This window comes from Nematolebias whitei, chromosome 23 (assembly GCF_014905685.2).
Source record: "Nematolebias whitei isolate Nwh7 chromosome 23, NemWhi1, whole genome shotgun sequence".
Classification (NCBI taxonomy): Eukaryota; Metazoa; Chordata; class Actinopteri; order Cyprinodontiformes; family Rivulidae; genus Nematolebias; species Nematolebias whitei.
Window position 1 is genome coordinate 13,723,565 of NC_056520.1, and position 9,645 is coordinate 13,733,209.

Sequence of the window (9,645 nt, forward strand, 5' to 3'; positions counted from 1 at the left end):
GTCAATGCAGCTAGCTATCAGGAGATTTTGGAGCACTTCATGCTTCCATCTGCTGAAAAGCTTTATGGAGATGAATATTTCATTTTTCAGCACGACCTGGCACCTGCTCACAGTGCCAAAACCACTGGTAAATGGTTTACTGACCATGGTATTACTGTGCTCAATTGGCCTGCCAACTCTCCTGACCTGAACCCCATCGAGAACCTGTGGGATATTGTGAAGAGAAAGTTGAGAGACGCAAGACCCAACACTCTGGATGAGCTTAAGGCCGCTATCGAAGCATCCTGGGCCTCCATAACACCTCAGCAGTGCCACAAGCTGATTGCCTCCATGCCACGCCGCATTGAAGCAGTCATTCATGCAAAAGGATTCCCGACCAAGTATTGAGTGCATAACTGAACATGATTATTTGAAGGTTGGCGTTTTTTGTATTAAAAACATTTGTCTTTCATTGGTGGGATGAAATATGCTAATTTTTTGGGACAGGCATTTTGGGTTTTCATGAGCTGTATGCCATAATCATCAGTATTAAAACAATTAAAGACCTGAAATATTTCAGTTGGTGTGCAATGAATCTGAAATATATGAAAGTTTCATTTTTATCATTACATTATGGAAAATAATGACCTTTATCACAATATGCTAATTTTTTTAGAAGGACCTGTACTTTACGTACAGATCTCATGAGATATTGCGTGAGATTGTACAAATCATTACTCACACCATTATTCGAAAAATGTTTAGCCAGATAAACAAAAAAATTATACCTGATGGGAAGAAACAAAACTATCAGGAGCTAAGATGTTGTCAAAATGTCATGTTTTTCAAACAGGAAACTAGACATTTTTTTAATCACATCTGTACTTACAAGATATGTCATATTGAAGAGACTTGTTGCATTAAACATCTGGGCTGCTTGATTTCCAAAGTAGTAGGTCAAAATTTGCAACTAAAGAGAAATATACATTTTTTTTAGATGTAGGGAAAACAACCATTTACATTTGATTTAAAAGAACATTTAATACAAGTCATACATAAGTGCTGTTTGTTTTATCTTGCAGTTCCACTTTAACCAAACAGGGCGAAGAAGAGTGGATGTTGTGCAGAACCTGATGAAGAAATGATCCAGGTTTTGTTTCCTCAAATAAAACATCCACCAAAATGCGGTACCCTTGAGAATCCACCACCTTCAGACACTCTAGTCTGCCTTCAACGGAGCATATTGTGAACAATGAATCATTGAAGGACACCTGTAAGAAAACAAAACACAAAAAGCCAGCAACATTAAACATTTTAAAACATCTTAATTTGCATCATCTCCTGCTTTTTTTTTTAAATCTCCCATGATAAATTATATATTTTTTTCTTTTTTTCTTCTTCTTCTTTCGGCTGCTCCCTTCTTTAGGGGTTGCCACAGTGAACTAACACACAAAAAATTGGCAATTGTTTTTATGCCGGATACGCTTCCTGACACAACCGCAGACCACCGAGACTACACCCATCTAGGGTGCCTGGGGGAGCAGATGGTGGGGGTTAAGAGCCTTGCTCAAGGGCCCAGAGTGAGGCAAATAAGGGTGGAGACACGTGTGGGTGTTTCACCTTTCCCACCCACATTTTCATGTTGTTGGTCTGGAGAGTCAAACCGGCGACCTTCCGATCACAGGCCAACCTTCTCTAACCTCTGCGCCACCACTCCCCCCACTACAAAATACAATTTTATACTGCAATGAAAATACAATTTCAATTGAAATCATTTATACACAACGAGGGACTGGCTCCAGAGAGACATTGTTTACCAAACACAGGTTGATGAGACATAACCCAAAAAAGGCAAAATACTTTTATTTTTGTTTGTTTGTGGTGTGGTGTCAGACAGTTTGTTTCCACTCCAGTTCTAAATTCAGTTTTCATGTCATCGTATGACGTTAAAAAAGATAAATGGTAAATTAAAGTAAATGGTGAAATCAAATATTTTATTTTGTCTGTGTTAAAAAAAGTAATTTATGCATGGTTCTAGTCATTTTGAGGAATATGTGGGTCTGAAAGAATGGGTAGAGGTAGGGCAGCCGACTTGGGACCAGAAAGTTGCGGTTTGATTCCCAGCCATTCCCACATGTTGGCGTATCTTTGAGCTAGACACCTAATTCCTCCCCGGGCGCTTATAGCTGCCCACTGCTCCACCTGGGTGTATCTCAGGTGTGATGGGACAGATAACTAATTTTGCAATTGCATGGGAACATACAATTAATTCAACCTTTATTTATACAGATTTGTTCCCATTGAGCCTCAAGGATTCATTTACAAGAGAGACCTGTTACAGACAAAAGTAGATAATGATGATAATCTCAGACTTCCCTTCCCTAGATCCTATGCTCTCAGGGATAATTGCTCCTGGTATGGTCTCCCAAGGCAGCTTGGTCCTGCGTGATAGACCAGACAGAGTTATTCGGAATATTTATACAGACCACAAAAAAAATAAAGAGCTCAACATGGCTTGTCAAGATGTGAGTAACTGGGGCTCCACCCTGGATCCAGGCCTAAGGGAGAGGTTTGTCAGTCATATAATTTGAGGACATTCTTAATTTCACCAGCACATCTTCCTGTGGAGGAAGCCGAGTTTGGGGGCTTTGGGGTGGGTCCATCTGTAATCAGGGCTGAGACTGCAGAGGTAGTAAAAAAAACTTATTGGTGGCAGGGCTCCAGGCACAATCTGCCCTGAGTTCCTCAATACTTTAGAGGTTGATGGGCTATCTTGGTTGACATGCCTTGACAACATCTCATCACTGAAGTGGCAGATTGGGGTGGTGGTTCCCCTTTTCAAAAATGGGGTCCGGATGGTGTGTTCTAATTACAGGGGTGCCACTCCCCTCAGCCTCCTTGTTAAGGTCTATTCAAAGAGGTATGGGAGAAGAGAGTCGGGCCACTGATGGAACCTCCGATTCAGAAGGGACTATGTCGGTTTCTTTTGGACTGTGGAACAAGTGACCAGCTACTTACTAACCCTCACTAGAGGGAGGAAGGGGTCTAGTTTGGGGATGTCAGAACTCTGTCTTTGCTACTTGTGAAATATGTGGTCCTACTGGCATCACTGTGCATCACTCCAGCTATTACTGGAGCATATTGCATCCGTGTGAATTAGCTGAGAAGGTCAACCCTTCCAAATTTGAGTCTATGGCCATCAGCCGTAAAAGGATGGACTGCCCTCTCTAAGTTACGCATGAGGTGCTGCCTCAAGTGGAGGAATTTAGGTATCTCAGGGGTTTGTTGGTGAAATTAGTTCTCTGCATTTAACCCATCACACGTGAGATACACCCAGGTGGAGCAGTGGGCAGCTATGTAAGTGCCCGGGGAGCAGTTAGGGATTAGGTGTTGTGCTCAAAGGCAACACAACATGTGGGAATGGCTGGGAGTTGAACCACGACTTCCTGGTCCCAAGTCGGCTGCCCTACCTCTACCCCGTCTCGGCCCCATAAAGGTAGTGACCTAAAGAACAAGATCTCTGTTACAGGTAGTCAATACTAATTTTCTTTGTTGTATAGCTGGACTCCCATTTTGATATAGGGTGACAAGTTCAATTATCATGGAAAGACTTGAAGAGGAGCCACTGTTCATCCACAATGAGAGGAGCCAGTTAAGGTGGTTCTGGCATCTGGTAAGAATGGCTCCCGGACGCCTCTTTGGGCAAATGTTCCAGGTATGTCATTTAGGAAGAAACACAGAGGAAGATCCAGGACACGCTGGGAAAGGTCTCTCGAGTGACCTAAGAACACATTGAAATCCTCCCAGAAGAGCTGAAAGAGGTGGCTGTGGAAAGAGATGTCTGGGCCTTCTTGCCCAACTCTGAAACAAGAAGCTGATGGATGGCTGGATGGATTTTATCTAACAAATCTGAACACATCAAGATTTGACTTCTTTATCCCAAATGTCTCTTACATGGAAGATGGCATTGTTGACCTAATTTCAGTCTCTTTGGCTGTTTCCATTGGTAAACAAACACTCATGGTTGTTGGGAGCTGGTAACAAATTTTGCTTTGGATTATTTTTATTTAGGGCAAATTACTGATTGATATTAGGAAAAGTGCTGAACAGGTTTGATGTCTTAATGATTTGTCTTTAGTTGCATTGAGTGCTTTTAAGATTTGATTCTAACTCTACAAGTAAAAATTTATTGAAAAATCTATCTAAAAATCCTCAAAAACATTCAAGTGGTCATTTCAACGTTCAATAACCTGATTGAATATATTTTCCAGATATTTAAAGCTCATTAATTCCTGGTCAAAACGAGCACATCAGACATCCAGAACAGCATTCTCTTTTGTCCACAGCAAAAGTTTCCTCCAAGTAAAGATAACACCACTTTTTATGTGTATTGGAATATATTCGTCCCTATTTAGAATACAATTTGTAAATATCAGAAATAGATTACACTTAGCAGGAGAAAGTTAAATTGTATCTACAGTTCAGTTAACACTAGTCACAAGTTTTATTGTAAATGAGCAAAAATGAAGGACTGAATTACTGACTTAGAAGGTTTGTTGGTAAAAATCTTCAAGTTTGTAGAATTACAGATTAAAAACAAAGAAAAATCACCAACGGTTTGGACACTTAATAAACTGCTGCTGATGTTTTCACAGTCCACCACACAGAAAAATATTAAATCTAATTTTCACTCACTTTTATCTCGTCGTACGGACGCCCTAAATATGCAACGGGACACGAGCTGATGTTCGCCACTCCAGATCCAACAAATATCTCCGACAGGTGAAGTTTAAACTGACAGGCAGCAACTGCAGCAGGGACACCAAGGAGAAAACGTGAGATGTTATTTATTCATTGCAACATCATATATTCTGTTTGTGCTTACCTGCCAGTACAAGAACCAGCTTCATCATGATGCAGCCTCTCAGTCAACTGATGGAGAAAAGATAAAGATGTACAAGGTGCTACAGTTTTGTACATAAATGATATGCAGAGAAGCAAAAAAGTGAACAAAAATCCCCAAACCCTTTGATTTGAACAATGAAACTCAGCTTCAAAGGATATAAATTTTTGTTTTAGTGGCTTAGACGCATTTTCAAACTATCAGAAAATGTCAGGAAAAAAGTGTACTACTTACCGTCTGGACGTTGGAGGAGACACTCTGCAGGTTGAAATTCTCCAGCATGTGTGTCTCTGCCTTTTATGGGGTCCAGATTCAGACTAACTCAAGCAGATTCTCCAGCTCTCTGACCTCATGAAGCTGAACTTTTGGTCAAACAAGATGAATGGCGTGCATTTCTTCAGGTCCTTCCAGGTAATAAAGCATTTTAAGTGCTTCACTTTACTACGTGGAGAAAATCCTACAACTCTCACTGACCTTTTAAACTTCACTGACCTTTTTTTTTTTTTTTAACTAAATTCTCAAATCTTTGACATGTTAATTGTAGTAAATGTGTTTTTCAACATTTAAAAGGACAAAAAATACCATCCTTGCACTTTTCTATATTATTATATGTTAAAGTGAAAACTACAGCTGCTTGTGACAAAGTGTGGTAAATAAAATAAAATAAAATAAGAAAAATTGAATTTTAGGTTAAGAATTGAACATTTTCATGTTTTATTCAAATGTTTTTTGTTACTTTTCTGGTTTTGTTAGACTCGGACATAAAAAAAACCACATATCAGACCATTTTGGATGATTTAAAACATCCACGTTAGATTAAAAGTTTTACATTTTTTATCACATTTTTAGATTAAAGGAAAAAAATCTTTGTTTACAAGTAAAATCTATCATTTACATGTCGTAATAAATCCCGTTCGGACATGTAAGTAAAGAAGCAGTTTAATTGTGCAGTCACTGCTAATTCTTTATAGCTACATACAAAAATGTGTTTAAACTGTTTTATTAAGAAGATGGACATCAGACAAAGAGGTGGGAAGTGGTGGCGCAGGGGTTAGCAAAGGTGAGCCTGTGATCGGAAAGTCGCCGGTTCAATCCCCTGGACGACATCATCAAAATGTGGGTGTGGAAGGTTTAAGCACCTGCCTCCACTTTCGTTTACCCCACTCTGGGAACTTAACCCCGCCATCTGCTCCCCTGGGCACCCTAGATAGGAGCTCTCGGCTCCACACAGAGGGCTGTGGTAGCTCGGTGGTCTGTGGTTGTGTCAGGAAGGGCATCCGGCGTAAAAACAATCGCCAAGTCTTTGCGCGAGTTAGTTCGCTGTGGCCGACACCTGATGAAGGGAGCAGCCGAAAGAAGAAAATAAAAATAAACCAAAAAAAAAAAAAAGAACTTCGAGTGAGGCGTGTAATCTTAAAAGAAAATGTCTGCGGGGAAAAAAGATGAGGAATTCAGACAAATGGTAAATAGACTGCACGCCTTTCTATATTATCAAGATACTCAAAGCGCTTTACACCACACTCTGTGTCCTCATTTACCCATTCATACAGCACTCTACTAGATCTATACAAAGAATAATCAGTGATTTATCACATTCATACACTGATGGGACACACATCGGAGGTATTCAGGGGTTCAGTGTCTTGCCCAGAGACACTTCAACATGTGACTGCTGGTGGAATTGAACCCCCAACTCTTGCAGTGGAGGATTACCGTTCCAACTACGCAGCCACAGCCGCCCACAACTGCCCTGTTCTGACAGAAAAAGAAGTTTGATTCTTTAAATTAACATTAAAAGTAAAATCCTTGTGATGAATGACATGAAAATCCTAATCATGACTGAAGCTCATGTTAGGAAGGACTTTCATTAAAAAAAGATATATAAATACATAACTCAAATCTCATATCTTAGTGTTTAAATGTGTTTAAATTAGTTAACTTATACAGAAATAACAAATTTTCCCAAATGAGTATTCAAATAAAAATGTTTAGGGCAGATCAGTTGTAAAACGACTGATGGAGTCCTGAGTCCGAAAAGTTAAAATATGATGAGCTGGTCAGGAATGTTAGAAATGAAGGTCCAAACATCTGCAGCTTCATCATGAGCTCTGTCTCTCACATGAAGTCCACCTTCTTACTTCAGGTTTTCACATCCTGAGGGCCTTCAGGTGTTTTTCATTTGTTTATGGCTAACAAGTTTTAGTGCCAAAAAAAACCCAAAAACGCAAAACAGTTTAACTTTTAATAAAGTTCATTGTTTGAATTCCAGAAAACAGGGTTGAAACCAAGCCTCAAAGTTCCCATGAAGTCTTTTTTTAGAAAAGCAAACACATTGTGCAACAATACCATTTTTTTTTCTTTGTTAAAATTGTAATTACTTCACACACCTTAAAACCTCCTGAAAGGCAGCGAGCTGCGTCCTCGGGGAGTTTCAGGTGTTTGCACACTCGATTGTGACAAAAAAATAAATAAATCAAAAAGACGAGGCCACATCTACTTCCTAATCTCCTCCTCAATCTTTTCTTTTTATTGATTCAACGTGTTTTCATGACATTCTAAAAATAGTCTAAAATGAATTTAAATGCAACGATTGTTCAAATTAAAGCAAACTTAAGCTTTCTCTGTAACCGAAGTGACAAATGAGTAAAATACCTCAAAACAAGTCATCTGGAATGATTGGATGTTTATCCATTTGTTGCAATTAGCTGGAAACAGAAATCAGCAACAAAAAAAAAAGAAAGAAAGAAATCAACAACAACAAAATTAAACCATAAATCAGTGCAGATTACAATGAGGTGTCTGCTGTTTAAATACAAACCGAATTCCAAAAAAGTTGGGACACTAAACAAATTGTGAATAAAAACTGAATGCAATGATGTGGAGGTGTCAACATCTAATATTTTATTCAGAATAGAACACAAATCACAGATCAAAAGTTTAAACTGAGAGAATGTATCATTTTAAGGGAAAAATCTGTAGTTTCCAAATTTCATGGCGTCAACAAATCCCCAAAAAGTTGGGACAAGTCCATTTTTACCACTGTGTGGCATCCCCCCTTCTTCTTACAACACTCAACAGACGTCTGGAGACAGAGGAGACCAGTTTCTCAAGTTTAGAAATAGGAATGCTCTCCCATTCAAGTCTAATACAGGCCTCTAACTGTTCAATCGTCTTGGGCCTTCTTTGTCGCACCTTCCTCTTTATGATGCGCCAAATGTTCTCTGTAGGTGAAAGATCTGGACTGCAGGCTGGCCATTTCAGTACCCGGATCCTTCTCCTACGTAGCCATGATGTTGTGATTGCTGCAGAATGTGGTCTGGCATTATCATGTTGAAAAATGCAGGGTCTTCCCTGAAAGAGATGACGTCTAGATGGGAGCATATGTTGTTCTAGAACCTGAACATAGTTCTCTGCATTAATGGTGCCTTTCCAGACATGCAAGCTGCCCATGCCACAAGCGCTCATGCAACCCCATACCATCAGTGATGCAGGCTTCTGAACGGAGCGTTGATAACAACTTGGGCTATCCTTGTCCTCTCTGGTCCAGATGACATGGCGTCCCAGTGTTCCATCAAGAACTTCAAATCGTGACTCATCTGACCACAGAACAGTCTTTCATTTTGCCACACTCCATTTTAAATGACCCCTGGCCCAGTGCAAACGTCTGAGCTTGTGGAGCTTGCTTAGAAATGGCTTCCTCTTTGCACTGTAGAGTTTCAGCTGGCAACGGTGGATGGCACGGTGGATTGTGTTCACTGACAATGCTTTCTGGAAGTATTCCTGAGCCCATTCTGTTATTTCCTTGACAGTGGCATTCCTGTTTGAGGTGCAGTGACGTTTAAGGGCCCGGAGATCACGAGCATCCAGTAGAGTTTTACGGCCTTGACCCTTACGCACAGAGATTGTTCCAGATTCTCTGAATCTTTTGATGATGTTATGAACGGTTGATGATGATAACTTAAAAGTCTTTGCTATTTTACGCTGGGTAACACCATTCTGGTATTGCTGCACTATCTTTCTGCGCAACAATGGTGGAATTGGTGATCCTCTTACCATCTTGGCTTCTGAGAGACACTGACACTCTGAGAAGCTCTTTTTATACCCAATCATGTTGTCACTTGACCTAATTAGTGTTAATTGGTCTTCCAGCTGTTCGTTATATGCTCAATTTCCTTTTTCCAGCCACTTATTGCTACATGTCCCAACGTTTTTGGGATTTGTTGACACTGTGAAATTTTGAATCAACATATTTTTCCTTTAAAATGTTACATTTACTCAGATTAAAATTTTGATCTGTCATCTATGTTATATTACGAATAAAATATTGACATTTGCCATCTCCACATCATTGCATTCAGTTTTTATTCACAATTTGTTTAGTGTCCCAACTTTTTTGGAATCCAGTTTGTATAATGAAGTATCACACAAGGGCTGCAACAAAGAATCGATAAAAAAATCAATAATTAAAAGTGTTGTCAACGAATTTCATTATCGATTCGTCGTGTCGCATGATTATGCGTCTTTCACCATGTTGCGGAGATGTTTTGTTCTACTGCAGAGTACAGTCAATGCTGGCTGACTAAAGTTTGGAAAAAAAACAAAAAAACTCTGCAGCGGCGTTTTCAAAGGAAATTAAGTAAATTTTACAAAGAACCGACGCTGAGAGAACAGTTCGACCCAAGTCCTCAAAAGTGTGGGAGCACTTCACAGAGCTAAACAATATGTAACATGCAGCTTTGCAAAAGTGATGACACGACCACGGT